Raw genomic sequence first — 24,578 nt, 5'->3', positions numbered from 1 at the left:
CTTTTATTAATAGTCATTTTATTCCACCTGCATGTTTTTCTTAGTAAGAGACTTACGCAAAGCTGATGATTTGAAAGGAGGACTCCGGTGAACGGTATATTTTACATTAAGGTTTGTCATCAAATGTTATTGCTGTTTCTTCCAGAACTCCGTGTAGGTTACAAATACGTTTTGTTTCAGCTGTTAGGCTGATAAATGAATTTTTCCTTTACAGAAAGAACTGCTTAGGAGACAGCAAACCGCGGTGCGCAGGTTCTGCAGCACTCACGTCTTCTGTGCTGGAACTGCTGCCACAGTTGACTGCGGCTGGTAAACGCCATGGTCTGGAGGCAGAGGGTACCAGCTGAGCCACCCGGCAAACTTCAGCAAGCACGTTTCAGTACAGAAGAGATTGTGACCCCACCAGCCCCATCCTTCCATCTCTGTTTACAAAAACCCTGTTAGCATCAAGCTCTCAGCTGCACCGAAAGAGAGAGAGAAAGAGGAAAGAGGGAGCAAGAAGCAGAGGAGAGAAAAGATGCCGTGACACTGTAATTTCCAGGGTGGAAACAGGAGACTTCGCTCCAGCTACCGCTGCAACTTTTTTTTCTGTTATGAAAGCTGAGCAGGAAGAAAGTGAAAAAACTGACACACAATAGCTGTACAGAAGCGTGCTGATAAGAAAATGACTGGCATTTATGGGGAAGATTACTGACATTTTCACCATGCCTATTTTGTCAATCTTGAAAAGGCCTAGCATGTATCAAGCATTTAATGAATCACGCAACACATCACCTCGTGAACTGAGTGCAATCAAGATCAGGCAAATGGGGACAGATTTCAATGAACATGACATCAGAAACACCTTACTTGATGAAGGCATGCGTAGGTTCATGTTAGAGCAGCATTTAAACAATCCCACAAAAGGGCACCGGGCAGAGGCTGATGAAGAAAATCAAACACGAGGGAGAAGTGAAAGTCCTCTAATGCTGAAGCTGGAAATTAAGCCTTTGTACTGACAGCCAAAACTATCACCGTAGCTCCTCTCTAAGCAGTGACTAAACTGATCCTCCCTTGCAAACTACAACTTTCAGTGTTTAGTACTGTGACTGCTTCAAATCCTGCCAACTCTGAGTCTGCTCTGCGCTACGGAAAACTTACCCACTTCATTAGAGAGGTATCTAATGCTTAAAGTTTTCTCCTTCTTAGCTGCAAATCTTATCTCAAAACTTACACATTGCCTAATAAGCCTTGAAAGCTTATTAGATAAGACATAACTTCATTAGGAAGGCTGCTGGGATACTTATCAAATCAGGAGACCGGAGTCAAACCCAGAATGAAGGTTTCAATGCATTTAAGGATACTCGGTTGGCCTAATCTGTTCATTCTCTCTTAGTAATACTTCATTTATTTCAATCTCTTAGACCAAAACTTCTCTGCTATATTTCTTACAAACACCCTTTGCTTTATTTATAACACTACGTTAATAACAAACACCCAGAGCTGTTGTAACACATCTGTAGAAATATGCAAATTATTGCCCAGTGCAAAATCTGAAGTTTTCAACCAAAGCAGATGTCTTTTTCTTTTTTTTTTCCAACACAAATTTTGGCCATGAGTGAGGAAATCAAAGCAGTAAGGAAAATGAAGGTTGTCCTTTCATTCCAAAGGGCAGAGAGCAATATGTGGGACGATCCACTCACTGCTTAGCTATCAGGCAATATGGTTCTAGCCTGCTCGTTCTTTGTTGTCACTATCATTTTGTACAAGTAATTAACATCCATTCTAGTGGAAAGAAGATCTAAGGTGCCTTGACTCCAAAAACAAGCGTTCTAAGTCACACACCTGATGCTACACCCTTCATTTTGAGAGACAATAGCTACATCCACCAAGCTATCAGATAAGAGAAACCCACCAGTAACTCTCCTTCTGCCAGTGCAGTGAAATCTAACCCCAAAAACCAAGTTTTGTTGGTAAATGCACCATGTACCATACAGAACAAAAAGTCACTGGGTTTTACTTCCAAAGCACAGACACAGCAACCAGCACCCTTCATTTGCTCCCACCTGCACCAGCCAGAAGCTCTGGCAGCTCTGGTGGGCTGGTCTCTCTGAGCCATTTCAGGCAAGGTGAGAAGGCATTCTTCCCCTACCTCCATCACCACATTAACCTAAACCCCAGCTAACGCTGTCTGCAGCAGATTAGCGAGCACTCACGTAATCCCTTTTGCCGGCTGGATTGAGGAAAAGCAGGGGACAACAGGCAGAGTCCTTACTAGTCTCAAACAGTATCCTACAAAACAGAGTATCTCTTCTAATAAATCATCTTTGATAGCCTGAGTGGAGAGACAGGATGAGGGGTAATGGTTTTAAACTGAAAGAGGGGAGATTTAGATTAGATATTGGGAAGAAATTCTTCACTGTGAGGGTGGTGAGGCACTGGAACAGGTTTCCCAGGGACGTTGTGGATGCCCCATCGCTGGAAGTGTTCAAGGCCAGGCTGGATGGGGCTTGGAGCAACCTGGTCTAGTGGGAGGTGTCCCTGCCCATAGCAGGGGCGTAGGAGCTAGATGATCTTTACAGTCCTTTCTAACACGAACCATTCTATGATTCTGTGAATTGGTGTAATTTAGATGTTGAGTGGGGGAGACAGAGAGAGAGAGAGAGAGAGGACATCACAGATTTAACACAAAATTTCCTTCTATGGTTTTGCATCTATTAAGAGCTTGAGAGTTAATCACTTTTTCTGCTATTCCCCTCTTTGAATATATGTCTGTGAATATATGTCTGTGAAATACACACACGTATATTCCATTGGATTTGATTATTAAATGGGCCCATAAAGTAATATGAAACAAGTCTAAATTATACTTTAGCTCATGAGTTTGACTTTAAGTACACTGGAATAATAACCTTAAAAAATAAAAGCTGAGTGCTCTGAGGCGAACACAGAGCACACTTGTACACTGGGCAAGAAATTACACCAGTATTAAAAGTGCCCACAGCAAGGTGAAAGGATGCTAATTCATTGATGTTCCCACAGTACTAGAGATCCTCTGATTGAAGGCTGTACAGAAGTATAGAGCATTATTAACTACAGAGACACTAACTGAATTTATGAATAATGAAGAAAGCAAAGGAAGAGCAACCACATAGTTCAGTTTCCCCGATCACTGCCTCTTCAGTATTCACCCGCACAGTCAGATTGGCAGACGGCAATCGCAGCTAGTATCTTACGTAAAAATGACAGAGATTTAGTAATACAGCATTCTGCATACAAGCCTCAATTTGGCCATTTATTCAAGTTCGCTCTTGAAGCTCGGCACTTGCCTAAGAATGCTGCTGAATGAAGGTCTCGGCATCCAGCAGCACATGAAGCCAGGGGAACGCAGAAGCCAGCAAAGCCCAGACATTACGGTGAGGGGTGCAATAAAAACCCTTAAAACACTGACTGGGAGCCTCACTCGATACAGCATGAAGAGCTTCACAGGTGAACAGCACCCTGGTGATAAGCCCAGCCCTTTCATGTGTTGAAGAATACATTAAAATGTGCTCCATGTTGATAGAAGGTAGCAGGGGTTTCTCTGCTGGTTTTCCCTTGAGCGTTGCTTATATCCCAACATTTATTTAGTGCACACACCTAATCAGCTCGCGGCATGTCACCACGGCTCTTAACCTGCTAATAGGAGCCCAGGCTCTTTAAAGAACAGTAATTGCCAGGTGTCTCACAAGCAGTCAACTCATCCAAAAAAGGGTCAAAAGAGAGAGTTCAGGAAGCAGACAGCAGAAACAACACCTGGCAAATCCAATCCCATCTCTATAATGCGAAGGAACAAGACTGAAAATTACTACATTGCAGTACCAGAGGTTCCTTGACATTTGGTGGTGAGATATAACTATAAAGCTTATTTATGACTGCAGCGGCCATAATGGACTTCTTTTTTTAGGTTTTATTAATCCTTTTCTAGTCTCATGTTAACAGGCAAAAATCTCATCTCTGTTCCATTTTAAACTGATTTAGGATATATGACTTACTGCATACTGCTCAAGTTTAGGGGTATAGCTTAGAAGTCATTACTTACAGTAGCAGCTGCCAATGACAAAACAACTATTGTACTCTCGTGACAGGGGTTGACAGCATAATGCAATTTTTAGGACTTCAATTTTGGGTTTGCTCAGATGCCTGTGATACTGAAGAAAAATAACCGAGGAAGAGAAACGGTATCCTGCCAGTGTTTTTCAAGGCTTTTATCAAAAGATAGAGTATTATGTATGAAGGACATGTTTTCCACTTGAGCTTAGATATTAATTTATATGGCTATCTGAAGAGATCATTATTTATCAGATCACAGTGTCTCAACTGACAGTAGCATTATGTATTCCAAATTCAGGGAAATCCTGCGTTGTTCCAGGTTTAGCCTTAAATTGGTAGTAAATATTGAATTTTTTAATGGTGATCACTGTATACCCACCTAAATCATGAAACCACCTTGAAGCGTTACAGAAACTAAAAATGAGGAGAGTTTCCCTCCTTCAAAACATGCCTTAGCTCTGAAAAGCATTAATGCAAAACCAGCAGCTCGCTACTCCTCAAACCTGCTTATTATTTATACACAATTTGAAGTGATTAAAAAGAAACTCCAAGTCACACCACCCAAATTTCTGCAGGCGTTTGCTGTTCTCAACCCTTCAGAATCAGGCCTGATTAAAAAAAAAAAAAAAAAAGCCCAGTTTCCCAGTTTACATCCTATTTCTCCTTTTCCACCATCAAACAATCCTGCTGACAGTATTTCAGGCTCAGACAATTATCGCCACACCAAAGACAAGGAGTTCAGCAAAGCTACTGCGTTCATCCCCTGAGACAATGGCAACGGGGGCAAAAGAGGCCAAACTGGAAAATACAGTGCCTGCACCAGCCTCCCTGGGGAAGTTATTTGGGCTGCTGAACATTTGCTTCTGATTACATGGCGAGGGAGAGGAGAAGAAGAGATAAAAATTTGTCCAATTTTCAGAGCCCAAAGCGAGCTTCAAAAGGACAAGCTCGAGAAGCCCTTCCCGGCGTCAGCTGAGAGCACACAACCCGCATATTTAATATTTTTATACAGCAGCTATTTTATGCCAGACTTGTGCTTTCAAATTCCCCACACTGCTGTCTGCCTGGGGCGCTATTTATAGCAATCCGAAAAAACACACCTCCACCTCTGTCCTGGGACCACGGCTTCAGAAACGCGCAGACGAGGGAAGCATGGGCTCCTCTCACCACCTCCACAGCATGACACTCCCATCCAAACACCGATTAACTCAACGGCCCAATTACCTTATCAGAGACAAGAGGACAGGCTTGGCTACGTGAATATAGTGATACCACCAGCGCCACTGAAAGATGGGGTCGAAGGAAGACATATGCTGGCCTTCAAATTGAAGGTGTACAGATGCTAAGGTGGTCTTTGAGGACCAAGCGGTCCATCTGAGCCTTAAGGTCAAAATCTAAGTTCTAAGTGTAAATCTCTGCAGCTCTCTCTCTAAGATCTGAAGAAGTACAGATGATATATAGATGATGTCTGAATATGATATACAAGGGACCTTGTGCTAGCAATACTCCGGTAAAACACTCGGTGCCAAGTGGCTGCTGAGCGAGGGAAGGGACACAGACAGCAGATCAAGACCCAGCCGGATGATTCAATCTCGCTACAGGATCGATAAGCTCAGTGGCAACAAAAACACATTAGCATTTCTTCACCAACCCTGACCCTTCAAAACCTGCAGAGGCCAGGAGAAAACACTGCCACGAAGAGGCATCGCAGTGGGCTGCCAGAAGTTTCTGAAGAGTCCCGGGCTGCCGACAGTCAGAGTATTGAGAGCTGCTGAGTAACAAAAGCAAAACCGGGAGACATTACTTTATAAAACACAATTAGAAGAATTTAAACATTGTTCGATGGAACGATGCACTGTTCTGTGTAATTGCTTGTTTGATAAATAGCTGGCAGTTATAGCTCACATTTTTAGCCTTGAATTATTGCCAAACTGAGTTATTTTGTGAGGTAGGACTGAATCAGCAGTTCACTTACAAAAATTAAGCCCTGGAGAATGTGAAACAGTGAAATATTTCCACTCATTAAAGAAGCTATTGGTGCTAGATAATCAGCATACAGACACAGCCCAGAAAGGTGGAATATTTATGTGCCCCAATCACTTTCCCTGAGATTCATCTGATATGCAAATTGTCTACAGCTTGACAGCATCCCTCAAATCTGCTTCCCCCAAAGATTTACAGGCACGGCCTAATCACTGCCCTGCACCATAGGGTCACTGCGCTCATACAACTGGGGCTCTCTGGGTCACCCCCATGAACCTTACTCTAAAATCAAGCGGTAAACGCAAAGGCTATTTCCGCACCAGATACGGTGTTAAAATTTAGGAGTCATTTAGTGGCACGTAGAAACAAAGGTTGTGGTTGCCATCCCACACACCACGGACTCACATCCTGATCCTCAAGGCACAGCATTACCTGGCAGTCACAGAAAATGCTGCAAGGAACCGATGGTTGGATACTGTTCTTTTCGCCTAGGTGACTGTCCCCAGAGAACAGCAGCAGAAGTTGTAATGTATCTGATTTGTGGTTAAATCCACATCTGACACATTCAGCATCCTTCAGAAAATAAAAAAATTCATGTCCATACATACACACAAATTACTTTTGGAATATACATAATAAAATAATTTGGGACACTTTACATAGATAACAGTAGTGAGGGTAATTTGCTTCACAGAAAAAAATAAAATTGTATATATTTCCTCCTACAGCGTGAATTCATTTCCCGCTGGATAATATTAGCCTGAGTTGGAATATGTGCAAATTTTAGTTCCAAGACAATTACATGTTTTGGAGCCGATATTTCACAACTCATCAAAAGCAGAGACCGAAGCTTTTGATGCTTTAAAAGGCAATGCCTCATTTTTCCAAAGAGAATTACAATCTCACTTTCTAGTTTCCAGAGATACTGAACCATCAAACTTCATTTTCAATTTTGTTACAATTGAGAAAAAACAGTGTAAAGTAATTTGTAAGAGTTTCTAAAATTTTGCTTTAATTTCTTCCCTCTCTCCTGGGAGCCTCTGTGGTTACCAGACAGTAGTTTTACAAGTGGAACAGTATTGATGTAAGTCAAGAATGATGCGAAATTGAGAGTAATCCTAAATCCATGCTGATAAGCCTTTATATCATACAAACGAAGTGTGCACCACTTACTCTGTCTGCTAACTGCTCAGCATCTTGGGAAGGATACATCTTCACATATATGCCCAACCGCGTTATTATTTTGGCATACATAATTCAGAATCTGGGAGTTTAGAACAGAGAGCGATGAAAAATAACAGATTAAAAGGAAAAAGTGTATGCTGGCAGAGGTACATTATTCTGGGGAAAAATATATAAGCCTAAGTAAGATCAAACATATCTATTCTTGTAACTCTTTCATGATGACAGATGGGCAGGAACCCAGCTTCATCCAGCCCTCAAGCGAGCGATGTGTCAGAAGAGGGAGTCCTGCCGAGTGGCGCCTCCAGACCGGAGCGGGACCTGCAGGGTCACGACCAATTCCCTGGCGCTCTCCCACCTCCATCCCCACTGGTCCCAGTTTGGTTGTGCTCCAAAGGTTACAACTGAATGGGATCGCAGCAGCAGACACATATACCAGAACGGGACACGCCGGACTGGAATAACGCATTTGGTACTGTGGAAATTCCTTTCTAGATGCTATTTTTAATACCCAGTATTAACCATGCTTATGGATATTCCATTTCCAGCACAGTTATTACTATTCAATTGCCATTAATGTAAATGGTGGGTGCTGATTAATGCCAAGCCATGTGATTAAATTATTTCCTTTCCCATCTGGGTTTCTGTAGTCTTAAATTGAAAAAAAAAGGACACTGGTGAGATGAGAGATGAAACATTCATCCTCATCCACATCACCACCACCACCACCACGTATTTTGGAAGAAACCTTTGTTTACAGGATAAAGCACATCACGGGCATTATCCCCTCTATCCTACCTAATGCGTAGTGGATAATACTACAGTTAAAAAATATTAATGAAAAATGACTAATGGTAACTAAATGATTCACTTAACTTGGCGCTCTCTGTAATGTATTCTTCATATGACAGGCATTTATTAGCTCTCACTGATGACTCCACAGACACCCCGCTATGCACGGAGTGCCTGTCTACACATTAAAACTTAATGCACAAAGCAAGAATTATTGATGTTAGCTCTGTTCTAAAAGGGCTTATCAGCAGATTTATTTTTTTTTCCTGCCCTGTCTTTATTTTCCTTAGCTACTGAATATCAAGGATTTTTCATTTTATCAGAAGCTCATGGTCCAAAACACCTATTAATTTCCTCACAATATTATTTTCGCCACAACTGTTGTGTTCTTGCGTGATTATTTTTTAACAGACACATTAAAATAAGTACACATGCGATGTTTCAAGCTTAAAAAAGCAGCTTGGAAATCCTGGCGCTTGCACATTGTGTGCTATCTGTACGCCTGGGGAAGCAGCGAGTCTTAATGGACAATGTGTTTTCCTCAGGACTTCAGCGCTTGTAAGAACAGCCAAATGCTGATAATTACTGGAGTCAAACACTGCATGAAGATGAACACTGCCTTGAATTCGCACATACAATTGCCTCCACTTTACTGAAAGTATATACGCTATAAATGAGCTGGAACCAAGTGCTTCACTTCCGCACAGACCTGATGAAGCATCTCACGTGCACCCAACAGCTCTGCTGCTCATGGCCCTTTTCTACCCAAAAGCTGCTGATTGCTCTCAACGCCGGGGCCACACTTTTGACATTGCCCACCAAGCCTGATGTTAATCATAGAACCATAGAATTGTCTAGGTTGGAAGAGACGTTTCGGATCATTGAGTCCAACCATCAACCTAACTCTGACAAAATGTCACTAAACCATGTCCTGCAGCACCACGTCTACCCGTCTTTTGAATACCTCCAGGGATGTCAATTACACCATTTCCCTGGGTAGTCTGTTCCAATGTTTGATAACCCTTTTGGTGTAGAAATTTTTCTTAATATCCAGTCTAAACCTCCCCTGGTGCAACTTGAGGCCACTTCCTTTTGTCCTATCGCTCGTTACTTGGGAGACTGACCACTACCTCCCTACAACTTCCTTTCAGGCATGATGTAACTGCCTTGTAGAGACCCCAAGTGAGATTTTCAAAGTGTCTACATCCTAGACACTTGGGAATCTCAGAAAATCCATGGTATGTCAGTCTTTTGGGGAACCTACCACCAAGCTGCTATCTCTAATTACACTTCTTAAGCCCAATACATATTTCCCCTCTTCCTGAGCTAAACAGCAAGGAATATATGCAGCTTTTATTAACATGGTTTTTAATGGTGCTTGGCCACCACTGAAGAAGATCCTCTGGTCCATTTGGTCTCTTCAGCTCCCTTCAGTGCAGCACACCAGCAACTCCCAAGCACCAGCTCACCCAGCATCGGGACGGAGCACTGGGGAACCTGTAGGAAGTTGGGTGGTCACCATTTCTCTTCATACTTTAGAGAGCCGGACCACAGAGTGCCGTTTCCTGCAGCTGGATAGATCCCATCTAGAAAGATGCGGCTGGAATTTGCCCAAAAGCAAACCTCACTCTGATGTATGTCTAGATATTGCTGCTGCCTTGTGAGGACCTGCAAGAAGGCACCCGGCCGTGGCTGTTTCAGGCCAACCCTCCAGTGCCCTGAACCTGGTGTAACCCTTACGCCAGTGGAAAGTGAGCAAAGAGTGGATGCAGAATGACACTGTTCACATTTAGCAAACTAAAGACACCTGGTCTATGTCCCTTTGCCGACTCCAGGAACTTCATAAAGCCTCTACAGCAACCGGGAAAAAATATAAGCCTTCCGAAGTTGAGCAGTTAAAGTGCTCCCTCCGTTTCTTTTCCTCTGAGTAGAGACAGAAAAGGAAGCATTTTCAAAAGTGCTTGAGTGCCCGTCCCTGAGACTTAACCACCAGAAACCTGAATGAATCACTCACTTCTCTAACTGCCGAAGCCAGGCTGGAAATAGACTTCAACCTAAGACACACAAGCTTTTACCCTATGCCTAAATGTAATTTCCACTAACAGCCTGTGCTACGCTGCTTTAATGTAAATGGTAATTTAGACCAGACATAGTAAGGGTCTATAATCTTTTAGCTATGTTTAAACAAAAGAGAGGTCAACAGGCTATTATTTACCATAATCCATTTTTAGGTTTCATGAAAATATAGCATAAGAAACAAATCAAGCCTGGCCTTTATGATCAGGGAAGAATGGCGCTCTGTGCCCTTTTTAAAAAAAAAAAAAAAAGCTGAAGATGGAAGGAAATGGAACGATTCGTTAAATGGATATATTTGATAAGGGGGCATTAATGCATTTTTCAATAATAAAAGTGAAGAATGCTGTTCCAGCTAGACATTTCTTTTCATTTTTATTACACAGACAGTGCTTGATTACAGTTTAGGGAAATGAACTGAAAGAACAGATGTACTATTTTTTTGATAGGTAGTCAGAAGGGTATTTTACGGAGTCTGGGAAGAGTTGGAAGGCAGATGATTCAAAGGATAATTGAAGAATGATATTTAAACAGGTTACATTTGTGCCCTCAGGCGTTAAACATAGGAGACTATTTTTAATTCTCAACACGGGACTTCCCATTGCTGCAAAGCAAATGAATACAATGAATAATTTTGTTTCAGAGACATGCAGTAAATGCCGGTTAGCAAGTAGGGAATTTTCCGCAGTACATTTTATCTGAAGTTATTTAGAATAAGCCAGATGCTATTCAGTTTAATATTCATCATCATTCATTATGTTACAGTATCATATTTTCAGTAGTTTCAGAACAGAGATCAAAAACATCTCAGGGTAACACAGGCAGTAGCAGGACTGCGCAGAGACAGCCCCAGGTGCAGGACTCTGGCTCTCTAGCGTTGGGACCGTGATGCAGAGCTCCCGTTGGGATGCGATGACAGCCAGTCCATGCCCCTGGGATCTGAGGGGGGCTGGTGAATGTTGTCAGGCAGGTGGCAACGACACCCCCTCCACAATGGACCAGATCTACCTCGTGCTTGAAAGCAGCACCTGCCTATCTGTCCCCTGCTTGAGATGTCCCAGCCGCGTGCAACCCAGCTGCACTCTTGGTGCAAGCTGGGACTCCCTGGTCATGGCATAGGACATTTGGGGCACGTACGATTTTAGTATCTAGCATGGTACACTACTTTGTTCAAGCTACCACTGTAGTATCGACTTTAGTATCAGATTTCAGAAAAAAAGGTACCTTTCTAAGGGTTTCAGCCCTCACTAATGTGTGCTCTGAACTACGTAACAGCAGGGCAGTCCCTTGGAAACCCCTTGGTTCTCAGCCTCTGACACTCCCATATCCCGCCCAACAACAGGGATTAACCCTTTCTGATAAGAACCACATATAGTAATTAGCAAATTTCCATGGAGTACACACTACATCCACATGGATGACACATTAGCGTATCATGATTAATGTTGTGCGCTTCATGCCAATTGAATTCCTAATGATTAGCCACTTAATTCTGAGCTGAAACGATTACTCTTCCCACTGAGAATTACTTGTTTCAGCTGAAAGCTCGGCAGCTGGAGCACAGAAAGCCAACCACACCCAGTCATGCAAGTACCTCTTGAGGAATCAAAACTCAGGTTTACTAATAGGTACTTTGTATGCATAATAAAGCACCGGGCATACAAAAACATCGCTTTTTCTAGACTGGTACAAAAATCTGTTGGCAGGACTGCGCACATCGCAAATTCATAGATTTCAGCAGCAGCTGGGCCATACGCAGACGCGTGTTCATATTTGTGCATGAGAAAGCAGTTTGCCCTTGGTCTATAAAGGCCTCCACGCAAACACTGGCTCTCCCTAATGTCATTTAGACAAACATTTCAGACTCGGTATATACTGGTGGATGCTGCAGTGACAACGTTGTATGTCAGAAAATCAAATGGGTACATCTGATTTAGATTCGTTACAGTTAGGACCAAATACTTGGCTTGCCTTCAAGTAAGTCAGGAATTTAAGAGATACATCTCATAGCAGCTGTGTAGTTTTGGTACATGCACAATTTAACTTGTAACTGGTAATTATTCTTGTCATTTTCTACAATCAAAACACTATGCAGACAATAATTATACTCCCAATACGCCCCTGAGAAATAGATAAACAGGCATAACTCATTCTGCAAGTGTGGAATGAGAGACATAATGATCTGAGCGCAAAAAATACTAATGGCAAAACCAGTATTAAAATGTAGAGTGTGCTCACTGTGCAAACTGGCTCGGACAACAGCAGCGGCTGACATACATAGCTGCAGCACAGCAGGAGCCAGAACTGCGCCTTGCTAGGCTACCACTGCTGCTACTTTGACGTGGTGATGATTACTGTGTTATCATCATGGGGACCCAAGGAAAGCACTGATGTTCCCACACTTTGCGACACAGACTACAGTACGCATGACTGAGTATCACTGAACAGACGTTAGTTCTCTGGGACCGGTTGTTTAATGTAGTATTTATGACACAATCAGAGCAGCTAACAACATGAACGGAGCATTTTCTTAGGTCCACGCAACTAAGGGACTGACCCCATGGCAAAGTAAGCAACTCTGGGGGAGTCTTTCTGCTGACTTCAGTAGCCGCTAGATGGAATTCCTCTTACGTGTGATACAAGGTGCTCCTCCAACAGCTGCAAGAGCCGGCAAAAAGATCCTCCTTGACTTTCAAAAGACATTGGACCCTTTCATCACCTACACACTGACCTATCAAACAGTAGAGTATTTAGATTTCCTACTCCATGTGGACTTGTAGCTTTGCAGCGAAACGTACTCTAGCACTTCACCGTATGAGGGATCCAAGGCTGATGTGTGCGACAGTGAGGACGCACAAAGGAGAGCGTTATTCCAAGAGACTCTTGCGGTATCCAGGAGATGTTACTTAGAGGAAAGTCAGAAACTGCTTCTCAGAATTAATTTCGCAGAATAAAGCAACAGTAGCTGTTAATGGTAATAAACCTGTAACTCTAATTTCCAAATGAGTGGTTTATTTACAGCCCTTGCAGCTGCAGGCTGAGGTCTCCCCTTTAGTTTTATCTTTGCTTGGCCTCTGCAATTGCCCTCCATGCCCTATTTCTCCAACAGAGAACCCATGTGAAGAAACAACAGTCCCATACAAGTATGCTTTCTAAAGATACACACGCTGGCCAAGCCCAGTTGCATCCAGTCTGCTTTCCTATCCCCTATTCTTATTCCTCAGACCTCTCTAATTTTTCAACATACTTCTTAACGGGGCAAAAGGAATCACAACAGCAACCATCTTCTGGGGCTTGGTGAGTGACCTAAGTCAGTGACCACCAGCAGTTCTGTGCCAGAACCACTGGAAACACAGGCCAATGCCCACATACGCTGTGCAAAGCTGATCCGCACAACATAAGAATCATTTCAATGTACAACCACCAAAGACAGGAGCAGGTTTAGCAAGGAAGGAAAGGAGCTTATTTAGGTTATTTTTGGATGCAGAGAACTGACTGAATACACAGATTTTTATCATGTTGGTACTTACACAAGTCTGACTTCTTAGTGACAAGACAGATCTTGAACCTGCACGACTGCAGGACAGCCTTTAATAACAGAGGGCAGTACTTTGCCAATAGTCAGATGGAAAGGTTCATTGTCCTAGCAGATGATACCTTCTGTCTTACTTCTTTAGCCACCGATTTAATTACATTGATAATGTCATGAGAAGCAGAAATCAATTATTCATTAAACCTGTCTAAGAAATTATTCTTTTATCCCATGTATTTTGTTTCAAGATCGTTTACACTTGGGTAAAAAGGCAGTTTTCTTCCTTCAGCATCAATATTTCATACAGGAACTCGCTTAACAGCCCAAGTGAAAACTGAAGTGGGTCTGTCAAAGAGGACCAGGACACAATACTCTGCACAAGGCATGAAGGTGATGCTTTAAAACTCCACTAATCTGTCTCTTACATATCAGCAGCCGTGTAATTCAGGGATAGTAAGCAGGATGCGGAGTGATCTGCTACATCCCTTTTGAAAACGAAGCCCTTCGATGCATTTATATCTCAGCCTCCCATGACTTCTTTAAAGGTTGTTGGAGGTGAAACCACAGATCTTGAGCTGCCTGGTTTTTAGCTCTGTCCACTTTTAATAAACACAAGACCTGGTCTGCCATTACTTTCTTGACAGAAAAGTTTTTCTATGTTCCCATTAAAAGCAATACTGCTTTTTATAAACTCAAAAGAAGACCCTGAGCTCTCTTTACCAGCAGACAGAAAAGATTCTTTTCTTTTGCCTGGTTTATTTTTGCACTAGTTGACTGAAAATAAACAAATAAATAAGAGCATGATTTTCAGAGGGACAACACTCTCTTGTCTATCTGCTTTGCCATCAACTGTCCACCCTCGTTCTCTTGCTGGTTGGCTCCACCACTTTCTGATAAAGCCATGACCATAAACATGCGCTGTAACTCATGTAAAAATATTCTCATCTTTGTAAGATAAAAGGTAGGAATGAGAGAGGGAGACTAAGCAGAGCTGAGGACACCAGGCTAAGAAGGAGACTTCAGAGCTGGAGGAAATGGGGAGGAGGAACGCCAAGAACAGAGAAGTAGGCTTGGCAAGGAGACAACCTTACCCCCCTGCACACAGCTGCAAATTCAGCAACAGTTTATTAACCTGAGTTTACACGAGATAAAGAAAATAAGAACAGCTGCAGAGAAAGTAGTGGAATCACTCCTACCCCTACAGCTAGACAGCCTGTGTGCGGCATAACTGAGCCCTACGAGGCTGTTTGGGAGCTGCACATGATTTAGCTGTGTGCATCGTGCTCCACCATCATACTGTCAATGCACAGCTTTCTAAAGCTCTCTCAAACATATACAACCATGTATTTGTATATGCACATTGCATTAGTTTTTAGCGTTACCCCAGAGTCAGAGGCCAAGCTCTACCTGGGCTAGAAACTGTGCTGAAAGAGAGAGGCAAAAGCATCTCTGCAGACTCACATCCGTATATCAGGTAAAGAGCAGAGCAGAGCACCTGCACTCTTCAGATGGAGACTCAAACTGGCAGCAAACCATGCACAAATGGGGTGAGAAAAGCCTACAGATATAAGATTTATCCACTTAGTGCGTCCATGCCCAGAAACTGCAGTGTGGAAGGATTTGTTTCCAGGCTGTAAGTATGTGGCATTTAAATGTAAGAAAGTCCATACACAGGTTTTTGTAAGTCCAAAGCTATGGAAAAAAAGAAGGGAAAAAGCCTCTGCTGTGCCTAAACAAACTGCTCAGAATAGTCATTCTTGGCTATTACCTTATAGAGTGATGTAACTGGCACAACAATCTCTCATAGAAAGAAAGCAGCAATTGTGGAAGTACCTAATATTGCGTCTCACCTTCACCACAGGAACCTTCGTTCAATTTACATTAAGTAAGACATTACGCTTTGGAGAAGTACCAACGATTTCAGCTTCTCCTTACCAGTTCAATGAAACATTTCTTTTCTCCTTCAGCTGAGCTTATTATGAATATTTAATGTATCAAAATGAACTGAAAGCTACCACTGTGCATCTGCTCTTCAGCTCTCCATCCATCTATTGACATCAAGGCCTGGTTCCCAAAATATGACATTAACTATATTGCTATGCAAATACAACTCCTTCAACTACCATTTCATAAGTAAAATGTATGCACGGCAAAAGCCAAGCCTGACTTGAATAGATGAAACTGTCCTCTCCCAGCTAGAGATGTCTTTGTTACTTTGGCTCCTGATGTCAATTCCCCGCGCCAGCTTGTACGTTCATCTTCTGTCCTCTAATTGAATTAATATTCACTTCCTCTTACTAATCCCCAGATGCTTGTCTGGAATGATCTAAGACACAGCCCACGTTTACAGGGAGAAAAGATTTATACTAGGGCATCAATTTCATAGCTACAGCGGTTTGCTAATTTGCTGTGCAGCCAGGCAATCTGACTGCAGGAATACTGCGATTTTTTACTGCTCCTCTAAAGCTTGGATATAATGTTTTGCTTTTAGCCCTGTGCTGGAACCGCACGCAGAATACTGTTCAGATGTGATTTAAGATCGAAAAGGAAGGAACACTCCTTCCTGGATTTTCCAGGCACCAGAAATACATATAAACTTCAGTGCGCTGTAAGTTTGCCAACTCTCTTTGGTTGGGCTATAGTTATTATGTCACTACTAGAAGAAAAAAGGGAAATCTTTTCAGCATCAGGCTTACACATTTCAGCATTTTCTAGTGCAACAGAATGTGTGGAATGGTTAAAAGAGAGAAAAAACAACGGTTGCAATTATAGCTCCATTCTGATCCCTTGGATCAGATCTCTGAACTAAAAGTTTGGCCGCTTTAGAGCTTAGGAGTTTTGCTACCAATTTTCAAGAGATCAGGTTTCAAGTTTCTCCCAAGGTTATGAATGGACAGAAACATCTACGCTGACAGCACGCTGGAAATCCTAGAATACAAAGCCACTGTCCGCCTCCAGTGCAACCACACAATAGTCTCAGTGTGGAAGGAAATAAAATATTGTTTTTATTCTAGCCCCCACATTTTGCTGTTGCCCCACATATGTAGGAATGGTTCAAACGTAAGACCCCATCCACATCAGGGTATAAAACTGCTGCAGGCTGGTTAGGCAACAAAGATCTACTTGAGTGGCCCCAATATGACTGCTACTGTGTTATTTTCATAGAGGAAAAAAAGGCATACACAACATAAATACTGCTTTTGCTGTGTTCAAATGCTGTATAGGTATTGCCTTGTTAAAATACGTTTTTCCCTTTTCTTTCTGCACCTCTTCCATATGAGTAAGAAGCAAGGTCTGAAAACTAGTGAATAAAAGCAGTTTAAGTGTGAACGATTACTGAAACAACCCATCTTCCAGTCTGATGACTGAACAAGCAAATGTAAGAACAACTCCAACAATCAAGCAGTCAGGATGCTTCCTGTGCGTGGGACAGGCGTCCTCTGCTTGCAGGGATTCGGATCCTGGTTCCCTGGTTCTGGGAGAGCACCCTGACCACAAGCAGCGACAGCCCAGGCCCCTCCAGTTCATACTTTGGCTTCAGTGAACTGTTAATTACTGCCGTCACGAGGGTCTGATGATATCAGACAAACAGGATTGACAGAGCAAGGCACAATTTTTCTCCGTGTTTTAGTAGACCAACAGATGAGCACACAAGGTCTTAAAACAACCGTGGCTCTTACCCTATTATAGCCTCAGATCATCATGATGAGAGGCTTAATAAAGAGCCTGTTAGCCTAAAATCCTGCTCATTTCTTCTATTTAATTTCAGAAGGCAAGAGAGCATCAACGGGAGAGACTGAAGACGCTCGCTGCTCTGTGTCACCCGTGCACACGATTTGAGCACCCCGCTCCCGAGTGTGGGATGCATGGTCAGATCACCTCAAATCCATCACTACCCCCGACACACACCTGTGAGATTAACCCCAAGTCAACCCAAGTGCTTCCCAGCTACTGCGTCTGGAAGAACTCAGCCCAAATTCACAGGTAGTTTCAGTCATCCCCAAACTGCATATTTTCCAGCCGACCTTTTTGCTCAGCCCTGTCCGTAACCACGTGGTGCGGCGCCGTGGGAGGGGATGCGAGTGGTACGGATCGGACTGCAGCACCCACCTCAACCCATCCTACACCTCCCCGCAAACTTCAGCAAAGAGAAAACCTGCTTGGAAAGCATCCTTAAATAATCTGTGCTGGATTTAATGATTTACACACTTGTACAAAAACTCTACAGGCTGCCTCTCCGCAGTACCATGAATTTCCAAAAGGCACGCTGGCTTCTGCAGCCACATCTTTCAAGGGGCAGTATTTTAATCTTGCTTTGTCTATGAATAATACATATCAATACTACGTACAATATCAATGAATATTACACGTCAGTTTGTAAGATTTGAGGTGCTACATCAGATACAATGTCTGTAAAAATGGGACTTGGGGAATCTAATCTCTTGAAAATAATTGCAAATTTAACGACTCCTTCTGCCCCTCCTTAATATTAAAGTTAGATAGTAAATGAGAATTGCAAGGACCAGTAGATAGCTTTTATGTCTGTATTTTCTCATTTTCATAATTACGTCTATCGGGATACATTACAGTCCCTCAGGGAGAGAGGGGTGTCAGCTGGGCTCTTTGGATTTAAAGAGATCATCTGGCCCTGCAAGTGGGCTACGATTCTGCTGCGTAGAGTTAAAAAACCTCTTTGATAACAAAAACCACATGAAAAAAAAGGTAGAGCTTTAAACAAACACAGTTGCTACCCTTCATGCAATGGAGAAAGCTGCCTAAAAACTACTTGCAACAGAAATAAGCAAGAGAGGCTACAGTTCACAAGGTCTAGGCTGAGAATACTGGGATGCAGCTACCGAGCCGGTGATGCTGGAGCTCTTGTGAAAGCACAGAGAGAAAGGATGCACTCTGCCTCTGCAGGAGCCGGTGGCAGAAATCAGTCATCATTACACCTCTTTGCAAACACTGATATTCTCCCGCTGCCCTTTGCTTCCTAATCCTCCAAACCGCCACATCCCCCTGCATTTTGAGGTATGATTATCAAGGTTTTTTGCTATATAGCTTTCAAGTCGGGAGGAAAATAAAAAAGGAACTTAATGCAGAGAAAGAGGCAGGTGCCCCATTTGAACATTACTCAGTTCAGAGCAAGCATCTGACTGAGCCAACATGGTTCAGGTCACCAGAGGCCTGATTTGGAGACAACTAAACACAAAAAGGCCCACTGATGCCGAACGGCACCAGGCCAGAGTGCTGGAGCCCAGGTCTCCTCTCCACGCAGCTGCCCAAGTGCTTGTCTAACAGGGAGCCCACACACCACACACAGAGAGCCGGTTTTGAAAGCTGTGTTCTCCTCTTTCTCCTCCAACACACACAACCCTTTTGGTTTTTGGCTCCTGCCTTATAAAATCTTTCTTCTCATACTTTTATGCCTCCAGTAAGCCTTTATATTAAAACTCTCAAAATAATAAAATACAAGTCAAGGACTGGAGAAATTAAAAAGAGGTGTCTCTACTGCTTCTTTTTCTGTCAGGGAAATCTGAGCTATTTTGAGTGACGACTGTATTTTTTCATTTCATGCAGGTAACAAGTCTTTTATTAAACACAGGTGCCCAAAAATTCATCCCAATGCACTGCAGTAACTTGAATGAGCATGTCCTGGGGATAATTCTGGCCTTGAGCGCTGGTAGTTACTGTACATACTTGTCTGATTCATTCCTCTTGACTTACAAAGGCATCCATCGTGTCACAACGAATGATCTATGAAGCACACTGTACCCGAAACCCTCCCCTCCCCAAGTCATTTTCCCAGCATCTAAAACAGGCTCTTATCATTTGTAATCAGTAATTAATAACAAAGCATTCTCACTAGTGCAATCTTCCTGCTAAGGTTAATGCACTATTTCATCCCAGGCCAGCTGCTGTTTTATGACTTCCAAGCATGACAGTAAGTAATGTCTTTGCATAAGAAGTCATCTATGGAATAAATCAATTAGCTCCTCTTTCATCAGCAGGCATTTTACTGCAGCAAGGGAGGCTAATTATATATAAAGTTGTTGCTTACCAACAGGAGTATATACCCAAAGTTTGGTATTGTACATTGACTTTTCTTCCCCATGTCTCCATTCTGCATCTTTTCCATTAAGGAGCTTTTAATCTATCATCAATCAAATACTGTGATTACGAGCTGTACTTACCACGCTCTTATTATCTGCACAGATTTGCCTACAAAGATCAGCATCAACCACACAACATGTGTTTGCAGTATTGGTAAAACTTTTGAGCCACTTCTTGCCTTCAAGAAGAACACATACATATTTATGACTGTTCATCTCAGCCACAAAGCATCAATAAATTCTAAGATACTGTTCTTTAGATAAACTTCACTATTTTTCATACTCTAAAGTTCACATCGGGATATCTGTGTTGCTGTCCCTAGGAGGAAATTCAGCACCCAGAACATATATATGTGAAAACGGGAGAAAAACTAGTGTATACTGGTGTATAGTGCTGGCGTAATCTTTTTGTCTTAATGAAATTGGCAAGTAACTTCAGAGACCTATGGTTTTTCCCCCTTTTGATTGATATAGTAATTGTCTGGCATCTCAAGCTCTTCTTGCATGATGCAGCTGATGAAGACACATGTCGGCTCAGGAAGCTCATGACCCACAGGCTATTGTGTGTTGTCAGAGTATCCTTCTTGTAGTCTGTCCTGGCCAGCTGCTGCCAGAGACGAAACATCAGGCAAACTGGACCTTTCATCCTACTCAATGACCTGCCCTTTGGTTTTTGTGTTTCTAAGAAGGAGAAGCCATAGCACAGAGAAACAAACTGCACGGTGCTCAGCGCCTCAGGATCACCAAAGGCAGAAATACCCGGTTTCAAGCATTTGAACCTTTGATTCAAAGTGCTGTGGACAATGTGTACATAGAGCTCAGATCACAAAGTTCACCACAAACCTCTGTCCAGGAACCAGTGCAGTTGTCCACAGGGTCATCCTAGTGAGTGGAAATCAACTGGAGATAGGAAACTACCAACTCAGATGAAAGCTGAGTGATGTGGGCTGAGCGAGGTTGATGTTTGCTGATGCCTTCCAGGCAGCCTGAGCCACAGGTAACGACACGGCAGCTCCCAAAAAGGAACATCTGTGGCCTGAGGTGACTGAGGATGTATAAACACTGTCTGCAAGGCAATAGCTCATTTTCTTCCTTTCACTTGGTGGGAAGGAGGGGAGGAAAAAAAGCATAAGTAATAAAAGAAATGGGTAATTTCGGAACAATTGCTCTAAACCAGTCCAATACCATTCCATAACGCAAAGGCAACGCAAGGTCCACAGCTCTGACTCACCACGTTTAGTGTTATCACAAGACTTCCTGGCTCCAGCTACACCAAAAGCAGCCACCTAGAAATACATCTCCCCGACAAAAAGAAATGTGTTTGAAAAGGCAAGTAATAAGTGGCAAACAGCATGACCTTTAGTAAAATGGTCATGTGGACTCAGGAATCAAAGTCAGGCAATGTCAAACTGGAAACTGAAACAAGCTCATGCCTGGATTTGAACCCTAATGGCTACAGGACTGGATCTCTGCTGTGTTCCTCTCAGCAGTCTAGACACAGTTAGATCAAACAAAGATGCAGCCTGTATTCAATGAGAATTATGTGTTAATCTTGACAACCAGAAGACAAATTCTAACTTTAAAGATGCAATTATTTCCCATTCCTTTAACATTTGGTCTATTTTGGTTTGCAATTTCTTGTAATTCAGTAGCACACTCATTGCACCAAACAGATCCATGATAACCACTAAAGTGTGCAAGCTTCAAGTATGATGTTGCCACTGAACTTCTGGTGACTCCAGATACACAATTATCTGTTATTTTTGGAGCAGCGGGGCTGTACACAGTCATGCAAATTACAAGACATGATTGTATATGTTGTCTTCTAAGAATATGTCTTGCAAATATTTATTTACCCATATTCTTAAATTCCTGGGGTTTCAGATAAAAAAAAAACCAAACCACCAAAACATAACACCCAAGATACAATGCAAGCTTATGTCACATTCCTGCAAGGCTCTTCATCTGTGTTTAGTTACATCTAGATTTTCCCCTTTTCTACTTGCTGTGTGTTGAATCTTCTTTCTCTTTCCATTTACAACTATGTGTGAAGGAAATTAATCCTGCTTAATACAGATCCAAACTGGCTTTTTAATAAACTCATTAAACAAATGGTCCATTTCAGACCTCAAAATTTTCCGCAGGTATCTCTGCACGTTACTACTAAACCTCTACCTGAAAATGAAAGGGAAAAAAAATTATAATAGGATCTCAAAGACATGCTGCTCGCTGCCTCCCATGTATGTGGAGACCGCAGCCTGGAAATCCACTTACTCAGTGTAAATCCAGTTCAGTTATATTGACTTTTCTTTCCCTCACGGTATATTAGTGCTCATGAAAAATCTTGCAGTGAAAGCCCTAAAGAAGAAATCTTTTGTCCACAGACAAATGCACTTCCCACATCCTGCTCTATTACAACAGGCAAAAGAGCAAAAGCGTTGTTCCTACTTTTACAATAATCACAAGGCCAGACACTCAACTAAGACATCAATAACAGATGGGCTTTGTCATGGACACTTTCTCTGGCCCTAGTTCAGTGCTATCTCCACCCATTTATCCTCTTCCTCCACCAAATACATGAACAATTATGATCAGTCCACTGAAAATTAGACTGTAATTCTAACATTCAGCTCCTACAAGCTACCAGTCCACTCTTTCAGACACCTCCAGGTCATTGCTACGTGTTAATTTACTCAATCTGAATCTTCCTTTCTGTTTTTCATGGGTTTTCTCTTTTTCCTTCTTCTTTTCTCTTTTCTTCTTTTCTCTCTTCCTTTCCCTTCCTTTTCACAATCATTTAGCAAGCCAAAAGAGATTCAAGAGACAAATGATGGCGTCTGCAAACAACTCAAACAACTCCATAGAAGGAAACAAAACAGGGCAGGATCAGAGAGGCTGTTATACGTCAACACAGTAAAAACCCACAGTCAAACTCTCAGCTGGTGTAAATCAACCTGTCTCCATCTGGGTTTACGAGGGCAGTGCAACCTGATGCTGAACACACAGTAGAAAAAACTTATTCATATTAAACTGCAACACTTAAATCTGAGAGAGTATTGACCCTATCTGACACCTATTTCGATCGACATCTAAACTCATCTCCCCTGACAGGGAACAGCCAGGAGCACGCTCCATGGGAGGACGTATGGACCCTTAATACCATCTCAAAGCAGGGAGCCCCATACAGCCCCCTCCCTTGCCCACCTCTTTTAGGGGTCCTGGAGGCATTCCCAGGAACAGCAGCAGCAGCAGCCTTCATGGTTGCACACTGCTGCCTGCATAAGGAAACCTGAAGCATGTGAAATGTACAGTGCAGTCCACAGCAGAAAATGGTGAGCAATAGTTGGGTTCTCCTGTTATACCGTATCATGTAAAAAACATGCACATGGACACATTAAGTATTTGAAGTTTCCTACCCTTAAAAAACCACAACTGCACCTAGCTTATAGTAATCCAAAACCATAGCTGCAGGGCATCTTTCAGTGGCTTAATTTTGGTGTTTGAATTATACAGATTCCTTTGAACTACAAGGAGAGCTACAAATACCTGCTCGATCAGCTCCACTGTTCATCCGAGGCAGCTAAACTGAGTGCCAATAGTTCCCATCCACAGGAGTCCAACAGGTTCTGATGGTCAATAGTTAAAGACCTAACTGGTGCTTTCATCATCTAGATTAGTAAGAGAGAGATTTTGGCCAAAAATGTCTTCTTGCATATTTATTATGTATTGACTTCTGAGCTGATCTTACAAACAGCTGATTGCAACTGCTTCAGCAAGGAAAGATTAGGGGTCCGATCTCCATCCCCCCACCCTCACACGTTCTGGTGAATTCTTAAGGAACAAGCACCTTCCTGCCAGAATACAGACCAGCCTCTGATCTGCCACCTTAAGAAAGAAGAGACAGACATCTCTTTGGGCAGAAATGGAAAAAGAATGATGAACCATGTATCTGAAGAAATATTCTAGGGGTCATTTCCAGCCTGTTGTCTTCTATGGCAGCCTCTACTCACTGCCTTTTCTTGTTAATGTTTTCCCAAAATGCATGCCCTTGCTTGGCTGGCATTGCCAGTCCCTCTAGGACTGAGTGCAGCACGCAAAGCCCCATGCAAAAAGCGAACAAATACCAACTAAGAACAAAAAAAGAAACAAAACCTAAAAGCTTGATAAGAACGGATGTCAGCAAGCTGATGGAAACAACTTTGGCATAAAAAAATGCCACCTGCTTAGTTCAACATCGGCTGCAAGAACCTCTGCGCTTCCTCAACCATCGGCTTTTCTGGCTGCCTCGTAAGCGAGCCCGGAAAGGGATGCCAAAGGTTTGCTTGGTCAGGGTGCGCAGAAAGGAAGGAGAAGCAATGAAGGAGCTGCCAGCTGCATCCCCTGCTCAAGGAAGCTTAGGAAATCTTTTGATTGACCAAGCTTGCAAGGGCTCTGGGATTAACGGCCCTTCAGTGGATGGGGGTGTTTCTTTCTTACGGGATGGCCTTTAACGATGTTAAAGGGCAAGGAGGTTTTGACTGACACACAGCACACCCCAGAGAGAATAATTAGTCAGCCAGCCTCTTTTCCCTTACCTGCCCTTCTGGAGTATCTGCAAAAAGTCTTTAAATTGAACCTGCAAATGCTAATATTTTTCCTTTGTAGCACTGGATTGTTCCTCTTCAGGGCTTTTACACGCACTTTCCATTTACGCCATGCTAACTCCCATAATGGTCAATAAAGGCTAGTATATTAGTATGATAGACTCATGTTCCCAGCCATGCACAGAATTCAAATTGAATTAGAAAGTCAGTCTATGTTCATAAAAACAACACTATTGAGCAAATGGAGCT

The 24,578-nt window shown here is 42.6% G+C and overlaps 1 protein-coding gene across 3 annotated transcripts in view; it reads right to left on the bottom strand.

Annotated features, from left to right (window-relative positions):
- CHST11 (carbohydrate sulfotransferase 11) overlaps window positions 1–24,578 on the bottom strand; it is a 175,180-nt gene that overhangs the window by 73,575 nt on the left and 77,027 nt on the right. The window lies entirely within an intron of this gene.

Source organism: Rissa tridactyla, chromosome 1 (genome assembly GCF_028500815.1).
Source record: "Rissa tridactyla isolate bRisTri1 chromosome 1, bRisTri1.patW.cur.20221130, whole genome shotgun sequence".
Taxonomy (NCBI): domain Eukaryota; kingdom Metazoa; phylum Chordata; class Aves; order Charadriiformes; family Laridae; genus Rissa; species Rissa tridactyla.
Note: the sequence above shows the minus strand (reverse complement) of the source record. Positions and strands in the feature narration are given on the sequence as shown.